An 18,250-nucleotide genomic window follows, 5' to 3' on the forward strand; every position below is an offset into this window, starting at 1 on the left:
CCTCCCCCAATTTAGCCCCACTTTCCTGCAATCCTGTTAGCCTCCTCTGGCCTCCCTCTTCCTGAACTAGGTTCTGTCTTCCTCACCCGACCCCAGCTATTCCCAGCATCCCCACAGGGCACTAATTCTGGCCCAGTGATGAATGTTTCTGGAATTCTGGACTCCTGAATGGCTCAAGTGCTGTTGGAGTCCTTGCCTTAGACAAGCAGATTAATAAGAAAAACGAAATGCCCACCCAAAGAGAAAATGGACTAAACAAATGAAGAAACAGTTCACAGAAAATGAAAATTAAAGAGTTGATAAGCATAATTACAATGCTCAACCTCATTAGTAATCAAAGAAATGAAAATAAAACCTAAAAAAATGTCAAAATTTCAAAAGAATACCACAAAGTGTTCATAAGACTGGAGGAACAGGAAGTCATACATTACTTGTAAAAGTATCAATTGGTACAATCTTTCTGGACAGCAGTTTGACAATATAAATCAAAATTTTAAAGTGGCCTAGCAATTCCACCTCTAGGAAGTTATCTTAAAGAATGAACAGGACAAGCTTTCAGAGATATGTGCTCATTGCAGCAATGTTTATTATACTGAACAATAATAGAAATAACATATGCATCAAAATGCTATGCTACAGCCATATAATGGAATATTGTACAGTCATTAAGAATGATGATGTTGGGGCTTCCCTGGTGGCACAGTGGTTGAGAATCTGCCTGCCAATGCAGGGGACACGGGTTCGAGCCCTGGTCTGGGAAGATCCCACATGCCGCGGAACAACTGGGCCCGTGAGCCACAACTACTGAGCCTGCGCGTCTGGAGCCTGCGCTCCGCAACAAGAGGCCATGATAGTGAGAGGCCCGCACACCACGATGAAGAGTGGCCCCCGCTTGCCACAACTAGAGAAAGCCCTTGCACAGAAACGAAGACCCAACACAGCCAAAAATTAATTAATTAATTAATTTTTTTAAAAAAAGATAGTGTGACCATATTAAAAAAATAATAATAATAATGATGATGTCAGCCATGGTGATGGGAGGCCAAGCATGGCTCCTAGAGATCAGTAATGGGAGCCAGGTGCAGAGTGGCGGGTGGTGCATGGAGACCCCGGGCGCCCTGCGCAGGCGCAGTCAGCTGGCCCCAGGCTGGTGGGATGGATGAGGCGGAAGTGACGGAAGTCTTGGAGGAAGAGAACTTCTTTCACGCTGTCCACCTCTTCCGCCGCTGAAGCTGAATCTGATGCTTTGGTTGGCTGTATGGAGCACGTTATCATGGATGCCGAGTTCCAAGTAGTGCAGAGAACTTTCATGGACAAATACTACCAGGGTTTTGAAGACACAGAAGAGAATAAACTCACCTACACGGCAAGTTTTAATGAATATTTTTCTTTGGTAGAAAAGTATATTGAAAAATAGCTGCTGGAGGGGATACCCGGATTCAACATGGCAATTTTCACGACAACGTTAAAGCACCGTAAAGGTGAAGTGGCTCATGACATATTCAACATGCTGCTCACATTTACAGACTTTCTGGTATTTAAAGAGATGTTTCTAGAGTACAGAGCAGAAAAAGAAGGCCGAAGACTGGACTTAAGCAGTGGTTTAATGGTGACTTCCTTGTGCATATCATCTGTACCAGCTTCCCAGAACAATCTGCAGCACTAGCTCCCCACTCCAGGCAATGGGAACCTTCTGATATCTTGAGCCCAATCGTCTGGAAGAGGCTTCTGCTCGTGATGATAAGAGAATACACCTTGGAAAGACTGGCTCTGTTCTGCAGCTTTCTGTTAATGTTAGGTATTGATGGGTCAAAAAGATAATTACCTGACCCTCTAGGACTTCTGCTTTTTCTGAAACACCTTCTATTCAATAATCCCTGCCAAAGTGAACACCTTTCTAAGGTGCTCCTGAGAGTCTGACTGCTCTGGAGCAAGATTGTGTCAAGCATTCCACCTGGAAGGCCCCTACCTCAGCATATATGTTCCTGTGTCAATAAAGTGAAATAATACCATAGCAAGCCCTCCCTGTCCCAAATACCACAGAGGCGGGCTTCGCCTGAACCTTCCATGTGCTCACAGCTCCTTCACTTGGGGAAGCCTTTCAGTCCTTCAAGCACAATGGACCACCGTGTTCTATTTTTTATGATTTTAAGAGTACTTATGTAGGGTGTTAAAATAGCTGCCCCTGTCTTCAGATTTCTGAAACTCCTATTTTCTGTCCACCGTGATGGAAAAATTAGAACTAGTTTTGGCTGTGGGAATAGACTGGAAAAGATGTCCTTTACCCAAAAGCTGCATGTGAAAATCAACTCCTAGTCCTGAGTTTGCAATTCTTTTATCACTGTCTTCTAGTCCTGATGTAGTCTCAGTGTTTTGAGAGAAACCTCTATTTTTTTTTAGAATCATTTTTGAAAAAAGAATTTTTTTTTGTAGATGAATACTCTAATTCATCTAGTAGATTTAATCTTAGAATTTCTATGATTAACCACTTTAAAATCTAAGTATTAAATGGTTTTAATTTTTAGTCGTTAGTGCTATGATGGCAAAAATACTTCACTAGTGTTATTTATTTTCCCTGACACCAATGAATATATGCTATACGTTGTAAATAGACTAAAAGATATCCTTTTTGTATAGCATATGAAGTGTATTTGTACAAGTTTGCTTAAAATTCTTCTGTATAAATCAGTTGGTTAGTTTTGGGTTGGGGTGGGGATAAGTTTGGTAAAAATGTGATTCTTCAAGCTCTGCACTTCCAACTCTATTCTTTTTCCTGTCAAAATAGTGTTCCACTGGTCTAACTCAGCCTGAAAAAGAGGGGATAGCAAAGAGCTTTGATGACCTTCTGTCTGGATTTGGTTTAGGAAAATGTTTGGTAGAACATTACAGACCAGAAAACACGTATGTCACACCTCTAGATAGAAGAAAAAATAGTAGTTTAATTCCCAATGTGTACCTTTGATTTTTTTCATGTAAAAATTAAAAGCTGCACTGAAAAAGAAAATAATGATCTCCATCTATATCTCTTGTATGGAAAGATGTTATTTGGTAAATTTCTTCCCAGCTAGACTATAAATTCTATGAGAGCAGAGGCTGTATGTGTTCTCCACTCTATTCCTGGGCCTGGCACAGTGTCTGGAAAATGGTAGGCACTCGATTCAGCTGTTGAATGACTAAATGGGTAAATTTCCACAGTCGATTAAGTGAAAATCAGGTTACAAAGCAGTATGTATTGTAAGACTCTACTCTGTAGAATGTATTTACATGTATCTATCTCTATGTGTATGTGTGTGTGCATGCACATGATTGCACATAGGAAAATATTACAGGGTGGTGGAATTATAGATGATCTTCCTTTTCTTTCTTTTCTTTTACTTTGTTAAATTTTTTGCATTTTTGCTATATGTTCCTTTTATAATCTATGAGAAGATCTTTAGAAGGAGAGGGGAAAGAGTGAAGGATAAAAAGAATAAACAATAAAGGATAGAGAAAAAAGAAGCAGTTGCCACTAGGAGACAGATTGTTTAATGCTAAATATATAGCTGATAGGATTTCAAGTATCAATTTGGGAAGGCTGCTGTCACCCCTCTGACCATTCCACATAGGTAAATACCTATTCTACCCACCCTGGCTGCCTTCAAAGGCAAAGAGCTCTAGCTCTTTGGTAGCTCCACTGGCACGTGGTTTAGTCCCAGCCTGTGTCAAGAACATGGAACATGATGCCAGTCCTGGAATTCTCCCGGGATTTGGTCTGGATATCTGCCCTGTAGCCTTGTCCTTCCTCCGTGTTGCCCAAACTCTCTCTCTTTCCCAGGCCTGCTCCAGGCTTCCCTCCACATGTCTTTCTTGATTAACCCCCCTTCCCCAATCCCAAGCATGCTTCATTCTTTCACTTCCTCCTTCAGGAGCCCGCTCTATCATCTCTCCTCACGAGAGTTCACAAGGGGGTCCTAGGTTCTCACTGTCAACTTTCAGCCCCATCCTGCCTTGCAGTGTGACCTATCCCATCTTCTGGTCAGCCTGGGGGAGGAGGGAGGACCTGCTCTCCTTATTCATTTCAATTCATTCTTTCAATTGGCCACCAAATTTTTACTGAGTGCCCCACACCCTATGCAGGGACCTGAGACAGCACCCAACACCAAGATCTTCACACATGCAGCAGATGGATGGAGAGACTAAAGTGGCTGTCCCAACCCTGCGGAACAAGTGTAATGAAAAGCTGGGTTGATCCAGGACTCTTCCCAGTAAATTAGGCAACACATGGAGCAGAGCATCTGGGGTGTTTTCCTAGCATTAGTGATGTCTCTTGTAATGTCTCTAAAGGGCCAGTAAGAGCAGCAATCCAGAGTGGCCTGCCCTGCTCCTAAAATACCCAGAGCTGGGTAAATGGGGAAGGGGGCTACCTCCTGCCTGTAGGCCTTGAAAACATGGGCAAGGATTTATTGAACTCTCAAGTGTAGGAACTTTAAAATGTCTCCTTCTCCAAGTCTTGAGACCAGGGCTGCTATACGTTAGAGATTAGATGGGGTGAATATAGGCGATCAGATCAGGCTTGAGAATGTGAATCTTGAGCAATCTCCTGGTAATCTCCTTGGACCATCAGACAAATGTACAGATGCCCTCTCATTAGTCCAACTCTGATCTCACTTCTGGGAGGTAATGCATGATCTACAGTGACTTACAAATCAGAATTTTACCACACTCAAAGACATGCAGATGGGATTGGTTTGGCAGGTGAGGAAAGGAATGGAGACTCTAATTGTCATCTCCGCAGAAGCTCTCAGTCTCCCTGGTTTCATTCAGTGGCTGTCTCATTACCCTGATCCTTCCTGCGTTTGGGACTCAGCTTTCTGAGAGTGACTGGGAAATGCTGGCGTAAGGGCAGACACGCATCTTCCCCACTCCTAATTTTACATCCATCTGGAGTGAGCTTCACTAGTGTGGCACTCCTACCTCTTACCTGAAAGGAGCCAAAATCTCACTGGAATCTACTCCCTTGATGAACTGCAAAACCCTCTTCTTCCAAGACTGGATCTCGGAGGCTTGATAGGAGCAAGAGGAAGGATGGGAAGACCTCTCTGGGAGTGGGCGGTCCCCACATAAACAACATAAATACTCTTGGGCAGACCTATCACAAGAACACAACCAAGTGGATAAAGGAGAAGCCAAGACTATTCAGTGTCCTTTATACTTACTACTGAACTTCTAGAAGACCACCATCCACACCTGACTTCCCTCCATTCTTGGACCTTGGTTTATTCTGTGACTCCTTGAAAGCCAAACACCAGAATGTGAAATACAGTGCAATTTACTGAGAAAAGAAAGTGCAACAATCATCAACAGAGGATCCACAGCTCAGGGAATTAAGGGGCCAGAGGTAAGTCAGGATATGATGCCCAGATGTGGGGCGGGAACCCTGAGAACCAACAGTCTGGAGATCTAAACCATCTACCCTCTTGCAGCGGCCCCACTGCACTGCCCTCCTCAGGCGGGCGCTGAAACATGCCAGCCTCAGACCACCAACTCCCAGTGAGAGAGGGAGATGGGCCAGGACAGGAACAAGTCAGGCTGGGAAGACCCACACTGGTTTGGGCTGAGGTGTTGCAGTCCAAAGTCAGGGGCCTTTATAAGGGCGCATCTAGGAACATCATCAACCAGACTAGCAGCTGGACCTCCCTAGCCTAGGAGAGGTCTTGGGGATGGAAGAGCCAGGAAGAAGTTCAACCACTTCTCCAGGGAACTTGAGGAAAAGCAAGGTTGGGGGTGGCAGTTTGTTGATGCCAAGCAGAGAGGGGTAACTGCTGTCACAGGCTGAGGGAAGCCAGTGGGTGTGGAGATTTGGCCCCAGAGGATCACTTGCAAAGCTGGTTCGAGCAGGTGGTCTGGGAGAAACAGACAGTGGTGCTGCCTCCACTGCCAGACTGATAGCCAGTGCCTCCTGGGCTCTGGATGCCTCCAGAGCTGGAACTGGTGCCGCTCTGGTTCACAGAGCTGCTGCCCCCGCTGCTGCTGCTGCCGCCGCCTCTGTAGCCACTGCTACTGCTGCCACTGACCCCTCCAAATCCTCCACAGCTTCCACCAGAACCGCTGCTTGTGCTGGTGACGTTGCTGACCACCTCTAAGGAGAACAAGTGCTTGGTTCAGGCTAAAGCCCTGGGTCTGTATCCCAACTCTACCCTGCTTGGCTGTGTGACTCAGAGAAAGCTACTCAACTTCTCTGAGGCCTCAGTCGGTAAACAGCAAGCGTGAGCCCTGGCCCTCTGGTCCCCTTTCCCAAGAACGAGAGCCAGAAGTATCCACAGGAATTTCTGGTTCTCCAACCTAGGGAACTCCCCAAGACCACAGGGGTTTCAACTTTGGCCTGCCAGTTGGCCAGCTTCCACTAGGAGCAGAGTGTGTGGCCGTGGCCTGAGACCCTAGACACTGTTTGGTGGCCTGGCCTCCTTGCATGGGTCAGGCTCTCCCACCTGAACATCAGTCAGTGGGGATGTTTCTAGCCACCCTTTTTACATCCCAGGGAGAAAGTTTTTGAAGGGCTACTTACAAATCCACACAGCACTCTGTCACTCCACAGACATCCTAAAAGGCAAGAGAAGGAGATGTGGATTATTTCTGCAATGAGTCATTAGCCAAAGAGCTGAGGCTTCATAACCTTGGGAGCTACGTCCTCCCATTTGCCCTAATAGAGGTCAAGTTCCCGGGGGAAGAAAGGCTATTCCAAGTCTGTTTCCAGACACAGATCTCCCTAGGAAAGGGGCCACTTCAGGAGACTGAGGCGTCCAGAAGCTCCACCAGTCACACTTCAACTCTCCATCTTCCCATCCTCTTTCCCTAATTTCCCAGACTACCTTCCAGGCAAACTACTCATCAGCCAATGCCCCCTTGATTAGCCCATCCTCACCTCTCCTCCCCTGCTGAGACTGTCTTCCCACCTTAGCTGTGCCCTTCCCCTCCTTCATGCAGCCCTGACTTTCTTATTTCTACCTCTCCTCTTCCAGGAAGCCTTCCCCAATGAGCCCTCCTGGTGGGGGGGGGGGGGGTGTGATGGCTGTTCAAGGTGGGTAACATGTGAGAGGGGCTGACGCTCAACACATGATGAATTTGGAAATGTCCCGCCCACGCTCCCCATCTTCCTGTGCCTCATTCTTGTTCATGGAGTGGACATGCCCACATATCTGAGCAGACATGGAACGTGTCTGCACACCTTGCCAACGTGGGCCCGACTGGTGTCGCTCACTCCTTCCTCCATCCCACGACTCCCAATACACGCAGCACCATCTGCACTCTCATTCCTTTTCCTAGAGACTTATAAGAAATCCTTAAGTTTTCTTCTCACACTTGAGCTCCGCTTCCTCCATCAGATTAGGAGCTGCCTGAAGACAGAGGCTCTGAACATGGGATCCAAGGAGCAGCTAGTCAGCAGAGGGATCTCTCAATTCTTGACACTCCTTTGGCATTTGACATGCACTCACTAAGCCCCTATCTGCTACTTGATTTTGCGTTATTTTTCCAGAGTATGTATGCATCAGCCACCTTCCCATATGGACTCAGCCTCGCGGATGGGGGTGTTATAGGACTGTCTATACTGAGCTGTCCAATATGGTCACCACTACCCACATGAAGCTATTTAAATTTATTTAAATTAAATGTAAAACTCAGTTGCACTAGGCACGTTTCAATTGCTCAAGTGGCTAAGGGCTACTGTATTGGACATTGTCATCATCTCAGAAAGTTCCAGTGGACAGCGTTATAACTTTTATCATAAGCCCAGAGCACTTTTCCTTACACATTGCACATAGTGAGGTTCAGTAGAGCTATATGTAATGCATTATTGATGTCCATGGTAAATTGGAGAATTAGATGATCTTGACTGACAAAAAAATAGTGGGGCTTGAATCCTAAACTCTGTCATTCAGGAGATTCCTTGCCTGTTGTCTGAGTTGTCCTCTCCCTGTAATCTTGCTCTCTTTCTTCATTATCCAAGGTCACCTGAAGCTTCACCTGAAGCTCCAGGTGAGAGCCCAAAGCAAACAAGGACAAACATCAGTGTCTTTGACTCGCTTCCCCTCCCTTGGCTCCAGTGCTGAGGCAGTGGGTGGCAGCCTCCTAAGCGTGGCTCGTCTCTGCCACCCTGGCAGGTACTGGAGAAGAGGGATGGACAGAGGTGATGAACAGATCACCAAAGCACGGGTTTGGGTTGGGTTCCCCCAATCCACATCTCCCGAGCCTGCCAAAGCATCACCTTATTTAGCCAGTTGGGGTTGTTTTCTCAGCAGTTGACTGAAGCTGCTGAAAATATCCACAGTTGGCATCCTGGGCTATACTTCTCTTATTCACTGCAGGATCTTTTAGAGCAGTGGTGTCTGAATGAGCTGCCTGCTGCCAGCAGTCTGAGTTCTAATCCCTCAGCTGCCAGAACCTTCTGTGTAAGGTTGCCAAGTGGCAGAGCACTCTGCATCCTTATTTCCTCACCTATAAAATAAGACAATTGTCATGAAGCAGAGTTATTACCTCTAACCAACTGTTCTCTTGTGCTCAACTGCGGTGAAAATGCTTAAGAGCTGCCTATAATGTAATTGCAAGAGGAAGAATGAATCACGAGACAGTAGTCATTACCTCTAGGTCAAAGTGAGCAAACATCCCTCTCTATCTAGGAGGTGAGGATGAAGGGGTGATGCTTATATGCCCCTTTCTACATGTGGATTCGCAGATGTAATTTTCAAGATAATCATTAATTTGTTCTCCCAAAAATAAACCCAAACAGTCATTCTGGATCTCCTGCCCCTGGACTAAGAATTATCATTTTCTCCTTTTTACCATGTCAAAATAAAAACTCACCACTACTGAAATAACTTTACCTAATGAATGAACAGTAAAAATATATTACCCTGTAGAGCTAGCTCCCGTTATAGCTTAAGCTTGATAAAGAAGTGAACACCTAAGTACAGTTAAATCCTTTTGTTACTAAGTCTTAGCTGTTAGCAATCACAATTTATTCTAATTCTGGTCCTCTCTCCAGACTTGATTAAAGTACTCTTCAACTCACCCCTAAATCCTTATCTGGTACTAGATTCTCTCCCAGGACTTGTCTAGGGCAGAAATCTATCCCCAAGTTAGCCTTGATAAAAAGGTTCTGTGGTTAAATAAATTTGGGAAATGAAAATTTTTTACTTTCTCTTGGGTTTTTAGTAAAACTTCTTTGCATATTAAAAGCCTCTTTCCTATAGAACAGAATCATTTTTACTAAATCAGAGCCTCCCAAACAAACCTAGCAACAAAATCTTTCTATCTTAACCCCTATTAACATGCTGTTGAATATACTTGAAGAAACACTAATCCAACCATGCATCCAAAATGGATAAGAAAGTACAGAGAGGACAGTCAAGGGGTTAAGACATAAAGTCAAGGAGACTTGCCTCATCCCTGGAGAGAAAGCACTTGCTCCAAGTGACACAGAGGAAGGTGAGGGCAGACTAAAACCTGTGGGTTGAAGAAGCAGGGAGAAGGGCTCTGGGATGCTGGGAAACGGAGAAGGTCCCTGAGGACCAATTCTCCTGTCAACCTATATTTCTCACCAGCAGTGGATCTTGCTGGGTCTTTCCGAAAGCCATGGACCTTCCCTCAGGAAGCACCCTGGGCAAGGGGCTCATCCCTCTTCAGTGGCGTGCTGGATTTTCTGAAACTCAAATGACAGCAACTTCTTCCTCTCTTTCCTTGCAGCTTGGAGGAATGAAACATATGGAGGCCTTCAAGTTAAGCCTGTGTTCACATCCCAGGCTCACCACTTTCCACTTACATGGTCTCCAGGGAGTCGTTTTACCCTCTGGCCTCAGTCTTCTGTTCTGTAAATTGGGGTGAGCATAGCCTCTTCATGAATTGCAGTGAGGACCATAGGAAGTAGTGATGGAAAGCCCTTACGCAGGGGCAGGTGCTCACCACACAGCAGCCCTTCTGATGATGACGATGATGATGTCAGTGCATGGAGTCCTCCTGGAAGTTGTCGGCTTAGAGGTTGGCGAGGAGGGAGGAGTTCTAAAGGGTAGCCTAGCTTAGGGTCCATGCGGCATTGTAGGCTGATGATTTTCGCATAAAATTGCAAGGAATCATTGTGAGTCACATAAAAGTCATTCTTCCATGCCTGGCCAAGCCAGTTTCCCACTACAGGGGCTCATCAGTAAAGCAATTCATCAACCAGCAAACATTAATTAAGCTATTGCATACTTCTCAGAGTTGTGGGGACTACGATTTAGTGAAAATAATTTCCTCTTTCAAATATTTACTCTTTCTCCTGTCTGTGAAAGAATATTAAAATGTCTAACACTGAGTTCCTGCCATATACCAGGCACGGAATTAGGTTATTTACAAGTATCATTTCTAGTTGTCCTAAAAACTCTGCAAGATTGAAATTTTCATTCACATTTTACATATAAGGACATAAGCTTAATGAAGTTAATTAACTCGCCCCAAGTCAATTAGCTGACTGAGCTGGGATTTTACTCAGACTATCCAACTCCAAAGCCTGTCATAAATTCATGGATCATTTTTATCTACGTGGGCTTCAGCAAATCAAACGACAGCATCCCAGAGTGGAAAGTCCTCTTTGACGTTAAAAAACCCACAATAGAAGGTGATGGATAGATGTGACTTGAAACAGCAACCTGTGTTAATGAAAATAGCTTTAAATCTTATGAATTCCTCTTTGGCATCAAGGAGAAACATCCATCATTATCAAGGAATTTCCCCCAGTCAATCTCTCTAACTCCTCCGCTGGAGATCGGAGCTCTCCAGAGCTGAAGGTGGGCCTGCCCACAGCAGAAACCTGAGAAAACCTGTCCTGCTAACGTCGGAACTTCAGGTTTGGTTTCTGGCTCCTCAAGACTCCATAGGGCTGTTAGCAACACATGCCAGAGCTGGTGGAAAAGAGGGCCTCCAGGAGACTGAGAAGAAGTCAGCCGGCCCCGTTCTGCAGCATAGCACAGGGGTTACGGGTGTAGACCTAGGATTCAGGGCCCAGATCTTCCATTTCCATTGCTAACGCGGGCATGTTACTCTGCCGCTCTAAGCCCCAGTTTCCTCATCTGGAAAGCGAGGATAATTACTACCTGCCTCCTGTGGTGGTGATGAGGATTACATGAGATGACGTGCACAAAGTGCCCGGGGTATGACTGGCACCAGAAAGTACCGAACAAAAGTCAGTTGGTTAATCGTGTTGTTTTTGTTCAGTGTGTCAGGACAGCTGTTGCATTTAAGAATCCAGCCCTCTCCTTTTCATGTGCCCCCTTAGCTCACTGAAATTCACAGCACCTAGTATGTGCTGGGCAAGGAGAGGCACAAATATGAAGGCGGCACATTCGTCCCTCCAAGGAGCTTCCATTCTAGCAGAGAACAGTCACTGAAAAGAGTCAGTTTAATAGAATAGCGCAAGTGATAAAAAAGGGATTAACAGAATCCAATGGGATCCCAGACAGACATTCATTGCCCTGTATGCAATCCAGGAAAACTTTCAGGAGGCAGTGCTGGAGTGATCTACGGTGAGAAGTAAGGGCTAGTCCAGTAGTTGAAGGTGGGATGAGCATTCCTGGCTAGGGGAACAGATTATCAAAGGCACAGAGGCCTAAAACAGCTGGGCTTGTAGCAGAACTGCAAGCACCTCACAGGCCATCGGCGCAGGTCTTGAAAGTACCCACATAAGGCTACACTGTCTGCCTGGCTAGTTTCCCATGTCTTTGCCCAAGATAAAAGGGTATTTCTAATATAAATCCAAAAAATGTCTAAAAATGTATACTTCCATGTATAACAGATTCACTTTGCTGTACACCCGAAACTAACACAACATTGTAAATCAACTATACCACAATAAACATTTTTAAATAAAAATTAAAAAATAAAAATATATACTTCCTTCAAATTCAGAATGGTGTTTGTTCAGCTCAGCTACAACCAATATGACTCTAACCAAGGATCCTTTTCCAAGGAGAGGGGAGAGTAAAATGGCCTTCTACTTGGGTGCAGGGTTTCTCAATGGCAGCTCTGTTGACATCTCAGGTTGGATAATTCTTTGTCGTGGGGCCTGTCCTGTGCATTGTAGCAACCAGGCCTCTACCCTCTAGATACCAGGAGCTCTCCTCCGATTGTGACAGCCAAAAATGTTACCAGCCATTGCCATAAGTTCTGGGGAGCAGGAGAGGGGGGGTGAGAATTGCCCCCCATTGAGAATCACTGTTTTATTGCCATCCAGAACCACACTTTCCTGCCCTGCCCCCGTCTCCTCCCAGAGTTGATAAAGCTGTCACCATCTGGTGATGTCACCATGGATTCCAAGGGTATGGATTGCTCCCACCATACCTTTGTCAGTGGTTTCCTAGGAGAACCAACTAGCCTTCAGCCTTCTATCCTGGGCTGGGCTGGAAGTGTGGTGGTGAGGAGCTTGACCTTAGCCACAGCAGAGACGTGCATCTGTGCAGCTTGCAGGCCAGAAGGGCTCGGGAGGGATGTAGATAAAATATGTAAAGTGTTTTCAGAACTCAAATGAGTCTTCCTAAGTCATCCTGAGATTGTTTCAAAGGATGCACATTTCTGGTCTTGGCGGCAGAGAGAGAATGTACCTGGGCTAAGGTGCTGAGAAGGCAGAGGGAAGGGGCAGCCCAAATCCCAAAAGATGAGATCTCTGTTGATTGGGTAACAGAAACCCCACCCAGCTCGAAGGCAAAACGGGAGAGTCATATAGAGATTGACCTACAAAGTACCCAAAATTTTATATGCAGACTTGATCATCAGCAGTCAAGTCTGGATTATCCACAGGCATATTCTTATGGGAAACAATCCCCTGATTCCCTTAACTGAGCCTTTTGTAGCTATGTCACCATCGCTGTTGATACTTTCTCTGGCAAGTAGCCCATATCCCAAGAGGAGATAGAAAGAAATAACCTGAAATCTAAAAACATGTCTTGGTCTCCTTAATATCAAGGGATGAGTTAGCAAGCTCTTGGAACAGGAAGGTACTGTTTTGAGCATTCTTTCCAACTGAGGCATAAGGGGAATAGGCAAAGAGGAATGGATGGGGATGGGAATGTGGGGGGCATAAAGCTTGGGTCCTCTGTGTCGTCACAGGAAGAGGTACCACTCCACACCCAAGGAAGAGAGATGTGGAGCAAAACAGAGAGAGCAAAAGAAGTACTTGATCGTTGACCCATGGTCCCAAATCCCAGTTTAGGGTCCAGCACACAAGTCAGCATGATTCAACAATCTCTGTGGGTTCCTCCGTGGGCGAGAAAACATGCCTTAGAAGATAGGAAACGGAATGGACAACATAGCATCAACTGGCTGCCTACTCAAAGAATGGAGAGTCAAGTACAAGCAAACCCAAGGCCAGGGACCTAAGAGCATTTGAAAAATCAACATCGAACTTCACAAAGAAATAATGTAAATGCTGAGGCGAAAGGAAGAGGAGGAGCCCTCAGAATCAGGCAATGTTCCCTAGAGGTGCTGTCAGTCTGGATTAGAAACGGTCAGGGCTGGGCTGAGAATATCCAGCCAAGCATAGGATTGATTCTTTCGGTCTCAGGTCCTGGTGCCAAGCTCACCTGCCTGGCCATCCTCTGGGACAATGACACAACAGAGAAATAGCCCTCTCCACGGGGCCAGTCCTTCTGAGCGAGGCTAACCTTCGTTACTCTCTCCTTTAAGAAGCTGCATGGACTCCCCCCTGCCGCTCAGTGGTGGGGGCTCCCCTATAAGCCACCTGCCCAGGATGAACAAGGAGCTGTGGGTATAAGTTAAGAGTCCAGGAAGGCACAGCAAAGGCAAGGAACATCCACCATCTGCATATGAGCCTTGAAACCAGTGGACGGTGTCCCCAGGAAGACTGAGCCCGATCTGGGCTTCCCTTAGGGCCCATTTAGAAACCCCTGGACCTCTTAGGTGTAAGCATTTTGGAAAACTTGGACCCGGCTCTATAGCCAGGCTGTCTCCTTCTCTCCCTGATTCAGAATGCCGGGCTTCCTTGGCGCTCACCTGGGCCTTCTTCCCTCCCCCTCTCATCAGTTCTCACGGCTTAGGAACCACCCTAACCAGGCTTATGATGACGCTGTCCAAGTGGGAGCCTCTAGCCCTGACAGGCCTCCCTCTGAATCCACACTCACATCTCCAAGTGTAGTCAGGAGACCGCCCCTCGTCAGTCCCGTGAGCTACTCAATCTTATCTAAAGCTTCTAGAGCTCCTGAAGCTCCTCCTCAGACCCATTCCCCCTCCCACACACCACCCCCCACTCCACCTCAGTACATGGTATCACCAGCCACCCAGTTGCTCCAGCTGAGAAACTGGGCATCACAGTTGAATCTTCCCTCTCCTCCACCCCCATGTCCAATCCATTCACAAGTCCTGTCATTTCTCCAGCTCAGCCCCTGGTTTCTTCTCTTCCTACTCTTATGACAGCTTCATACTCTCATGACAGCTTAAAGCTATTTTCTTTATTTACTTTGTTGTTTTTGTTGGAGTCCCTTACAAAAATGAGAAATGATATTCACTCACCAATGCACCTCCAACATTTGGCCCAGGGCCAGAGAGTAAACACTTAATGAATATAGGCCGAAGGAAGGGGATGAATTGGGAGATCAGGTTTGACATAAATGCACTACCATGTGTAAACTAGATAGCTGGTGGGAACCTGCTGTATGGCACAGAGAGCTCAGCTCAGTGCTATGTGATGGCCTAGTTGGGTGGGATGGGGGGGATAGGGGAGGGAGGTCCAAGAGGGAGGGCATGTGTGTATGCGTATGGCTGATTCACTCCACTGTGCGGCAGAAACTAACACAACATTGTAAAGCGATTATACTCCAATAATAAATAAATAAATAAATAAATAATGACTTCATCCAGGGTGAAGCACCTGTACCGAAACTGGCCTGGCATATCACCACAGGGCCAGCCCTCTGAACTGGGGCAGGCGTTGAATCTCCCCACCTACCTCTCCCGCTCCTTTTCAGCAGAGGAATGTCAACCAGAAAAGGTACCATCCTGCCCCAGAATGAAGCAACAACTACTGAATCCCACCTCCGTCAAAGAGCCTTCCTGGGAGATCCAAGGAGAACTGCCAGTGACTAGATTGCTCCACCAAGCCTGGATGTGGGATTTCCATATGAATCTCTTAGAGCCCCAGTGGCCAGTTTTCTTTGTTTCTTTAACTGTCCTTTCCCTTCTCTGAAATAAATTCAGCTTTGGCCTAAGATAGAAATACTGCTTCCCTGGCCTGGCTTGGCTAAGCATTCCACTCCATCATCTATGTGTTCCCTGGGTACCCAGGCAGCCAGCTGAGCCTGGAAGGCAGCAGCTGCAGCCTCAGAGACAGTGGGGAGGTGGAGGAGCTCCAGACTCCGGAACCTCAGGTGTGCTCCCAGCTCAGCCCCTCGGATGCTCTCTGGCGGTAAGCAGGTCACTCCACCTCTCTGCCTCAGTCCTCTCCTTTGCAAATGAACTTCTTGGACTCCTTGTGCCTGAGTCCCTTCCAGCCAGGACCTTCCAGACAGCACTCCCAAGGCCAACTAACACTTTATCAGTGCTTCCTGGTGCAGGGCAAATGCCAGGAGCTTCCATGGCTGCCACACACATCCGGGGACCCAGAGTGCATACAGACAGTATCCAGGAGCAGGACATTTTCTGAGGGGTGTTAATAGCTGTTTACCGGGAAGGGGGTGTGGAAAGTTCCAGGTTAGAGTTAACCAATAGGTATTCTTTCCTATGAGACTTCTCAGAACCTCTCATATGTGCTCCAAAGAGGGAAGATTTAATGGACATGGAACACTTTGGTGGGGGGAGGAGTTCGTGGGTCAGACTTGGGTCAGGTGGCTCTTGGGAAACCCCTGTAGCCCTGCCATTCTATCAGCTCACACCTTCCCAGGTGCACCTTGATGGGGGAAAAGCTTTCAGGATGTCAGCTGGAGCAGGGACCAGCACCAAGGAAAGAAATCCTCTGTCCTCAAGCCCCTCCGCACCTCAAGGCCCTCTTAGTTTCCCCCAAACAAGAGAAGGCAAGGAGAGGGATGTCTGCGGGGTCCTGCCTTCTCCCCCCAAGAACTTGCCCCCATGCTCCTGGGGTGTGCCCCACCCTCCCCCCAGGATTCCCCCAGTGCTCAGAGAATAAATGAACAACCAGATCTTGCCCATTTAGACCCCATACAAGGGACAATAGAGAGGAACTGCCTGGGTTTCAGAGGACTGGTACTCAGCTCTTCTGTAGGCGGCACAGCCCACGTGAGGCAGGATGAAAGAAGTCAGTCCAGTGGGGAGAAAGGCGGCCAGAGAGACTCAGAGGCCTGATGTGAAATACAATGCACTTTGTTGGCGACAGAACGCATGGGCAGAGGGGCCTGTGTGTTATATACATCAGAACTGTGGTGACCATGCCACCCAGGGGGGGGGACCCCAAGGGCAGCAGAAGGTGGTGGCACCCCAAGGGCAGCAGAAGGTGGTGGCTGAGGCCACACCTGGACAATCACAGACACAGGCTGGAGCCGAAGAGCCTGAAGTTCTCACGGCTGTGCTTGGTCGGGGATCAGGACGGAGGGGCAAGAGACCCTGGTCTTCTAGCGCAGAGAGCGGCTGCCGGAGGGCCTGGGGTCGGGGTGGGGAAGGGCGCTAAGGGGGCTGCGGATGGCGGAGTGGAGGAGCGGATGGGGACAGGAGGCGCTGGGGTGGCTGCGGTGCCCCTGAGCGATATTTATCTGGAGCTGCGCTGGGAGGACTGGGAGACCTTGACGCTGCCGCCATGGTTGCTGCCTGAGCTGAAGCCTCCCCCACTGACTCCGAAGCGACCCCCGGAGCCGGAGCCAAATCCGCTGCCGCTGCTGTAGCTGCCTCCGAAACCCCCCGCTGAGGCCGAGGCCGTGTTGCTGCCGCTGACCACGGCTGCAGGGCAGAGGACAGTACAGCGATCAGCTCCCGGCACCCACTTGCCTGTATTATAACGATCCCCTGGGCCCAGGATGATTGGGAGGCGATCAAGGCAGCTTTGCACCTGATGATCATTGTGATACATTCTGATGTCATCAGGTGATCACCACCCCCCAGTGTTGTCAGTCTGAATTTCCCAGTGGTTCCTTCCACATAGATGAACTCTTGATGACCCCCTTGGAGATTGTCCAGAATTTCTCCTCCCATTAACAGGCTCCCTACTGGATAATCCCCATCTGCCATATAGACCTATTAATAGTGCCTTGAACCCAGAACAAGTACAAAAGCATATCTGCTGTCCCTTCTGCCCCCAGAAAACCCCTCCAACCACTATAGAAATATTTTTTAAATCAGTTGCTACCACCCCGTATTAGTACAGATATTTCAGAACCAGTTCGCACTGTCATGCTTTCTTTGGCTACTTACAGATGCTGACAGCACTCCGGCACTCTCCAGACATCCTGTCCGAGAAAGCAAGGGAAGGATAGCTCCATCGCAAAGCCAATTTCCAACAAGTCCGTGGATGAAAGTGACAAACAGCAACCAGAACGGAATTCAGAAACCTGGCAGATCAGTACTTTTTCTCCGCCCTTCCATGGGCCATAACAAGAGCCCCTGTGTATGCTGGTTAGTATGCACTTGGCCGCCTAGGGAGGGAGGGAACTAACAAAGGCAAGCGCTTCCCGGCAAAGCCTGTGCAAGCTGGGGGCCTCTCCGCCTAGGGTCTCAAACTCTTGCCAACCAGCCTCTTCCGCTTCTGAACAGCTCTGTCCTTTAGACAGAGCTCTCAGTCCCCAGCTGAGACTCCCTGCCGGACTGTGACCCTCTGAGTCCTGTCACCGCCAGTCTTCCTTGCCTCTGTGTCCATCAGCATCTGGTCCTGGCAGGTCTTCTATGTGACCTGAACTGAAATGGATTTGCTCTCATCTGGCCTTTCAGAGTAACACACACCAACTTCCCTGGCTTCTGTATGATGACTCTTCCAACATTAGAAAATACTGTTGAATTTCCAGAAGCTGTTCTCCCAGTTAAATATACCCAGTTGCTTCTCCCAGTCTTCAATACACATGGTTTCTCTTCACTCCATTTTGCTCTTAATATCATGGTGCCTAATTAAGATAAAATAATTGGAGGTGGGTAATAACCTATAATGGAAACGAATCTGAATCATTTTGCTATACACTTGAAACTAACACAACATTGTAAATTAACTATACTTCGATTTAAAAAAAAAAATCAGAGGTGGTGTAATGTGCACCAAAACTATTAGGAGGACCCTTACTGTCTGTGATGTGGATACAGC

At 47.3% G+C, this 18,250-nt stretch overlaps 1 pseudogene across 1 annotated transcript; it reads left to right on the plus strand.

Annotated features, from left to right (window-relative positions):
- The first annotated feature begins 1,188 nt into the window (after positions 1–1,188).
- On the plus strand, positions 1,189–16,250 carry LOC309609304 (ADP-ribosylation factor-like protein 2-binding protein pseudogene; annotated as a pseudogene). The gene has a single exon. The product of its transcript is annotated as an ADP-ribosylation factor-like protein 2-binding protein pseudogene (transcript).
- The last annotated feature ends 2,000 nt before the right edge of the window (positions 16,251–18,250 follow it).

This window comes from Balaenoptera borealis, assembly GCF_965194805.1.
Source record: "Balaenoptera borealis genome assembly, chromosome: 13".
Classification (NCBI taxonomy): domain Eukaryota; kingdom Metazoa; phylum Chordata; class Mammalia; order Artiodactyla; family Balaenopteridae; genus Balaenoptera; species Balaenoptera borealis.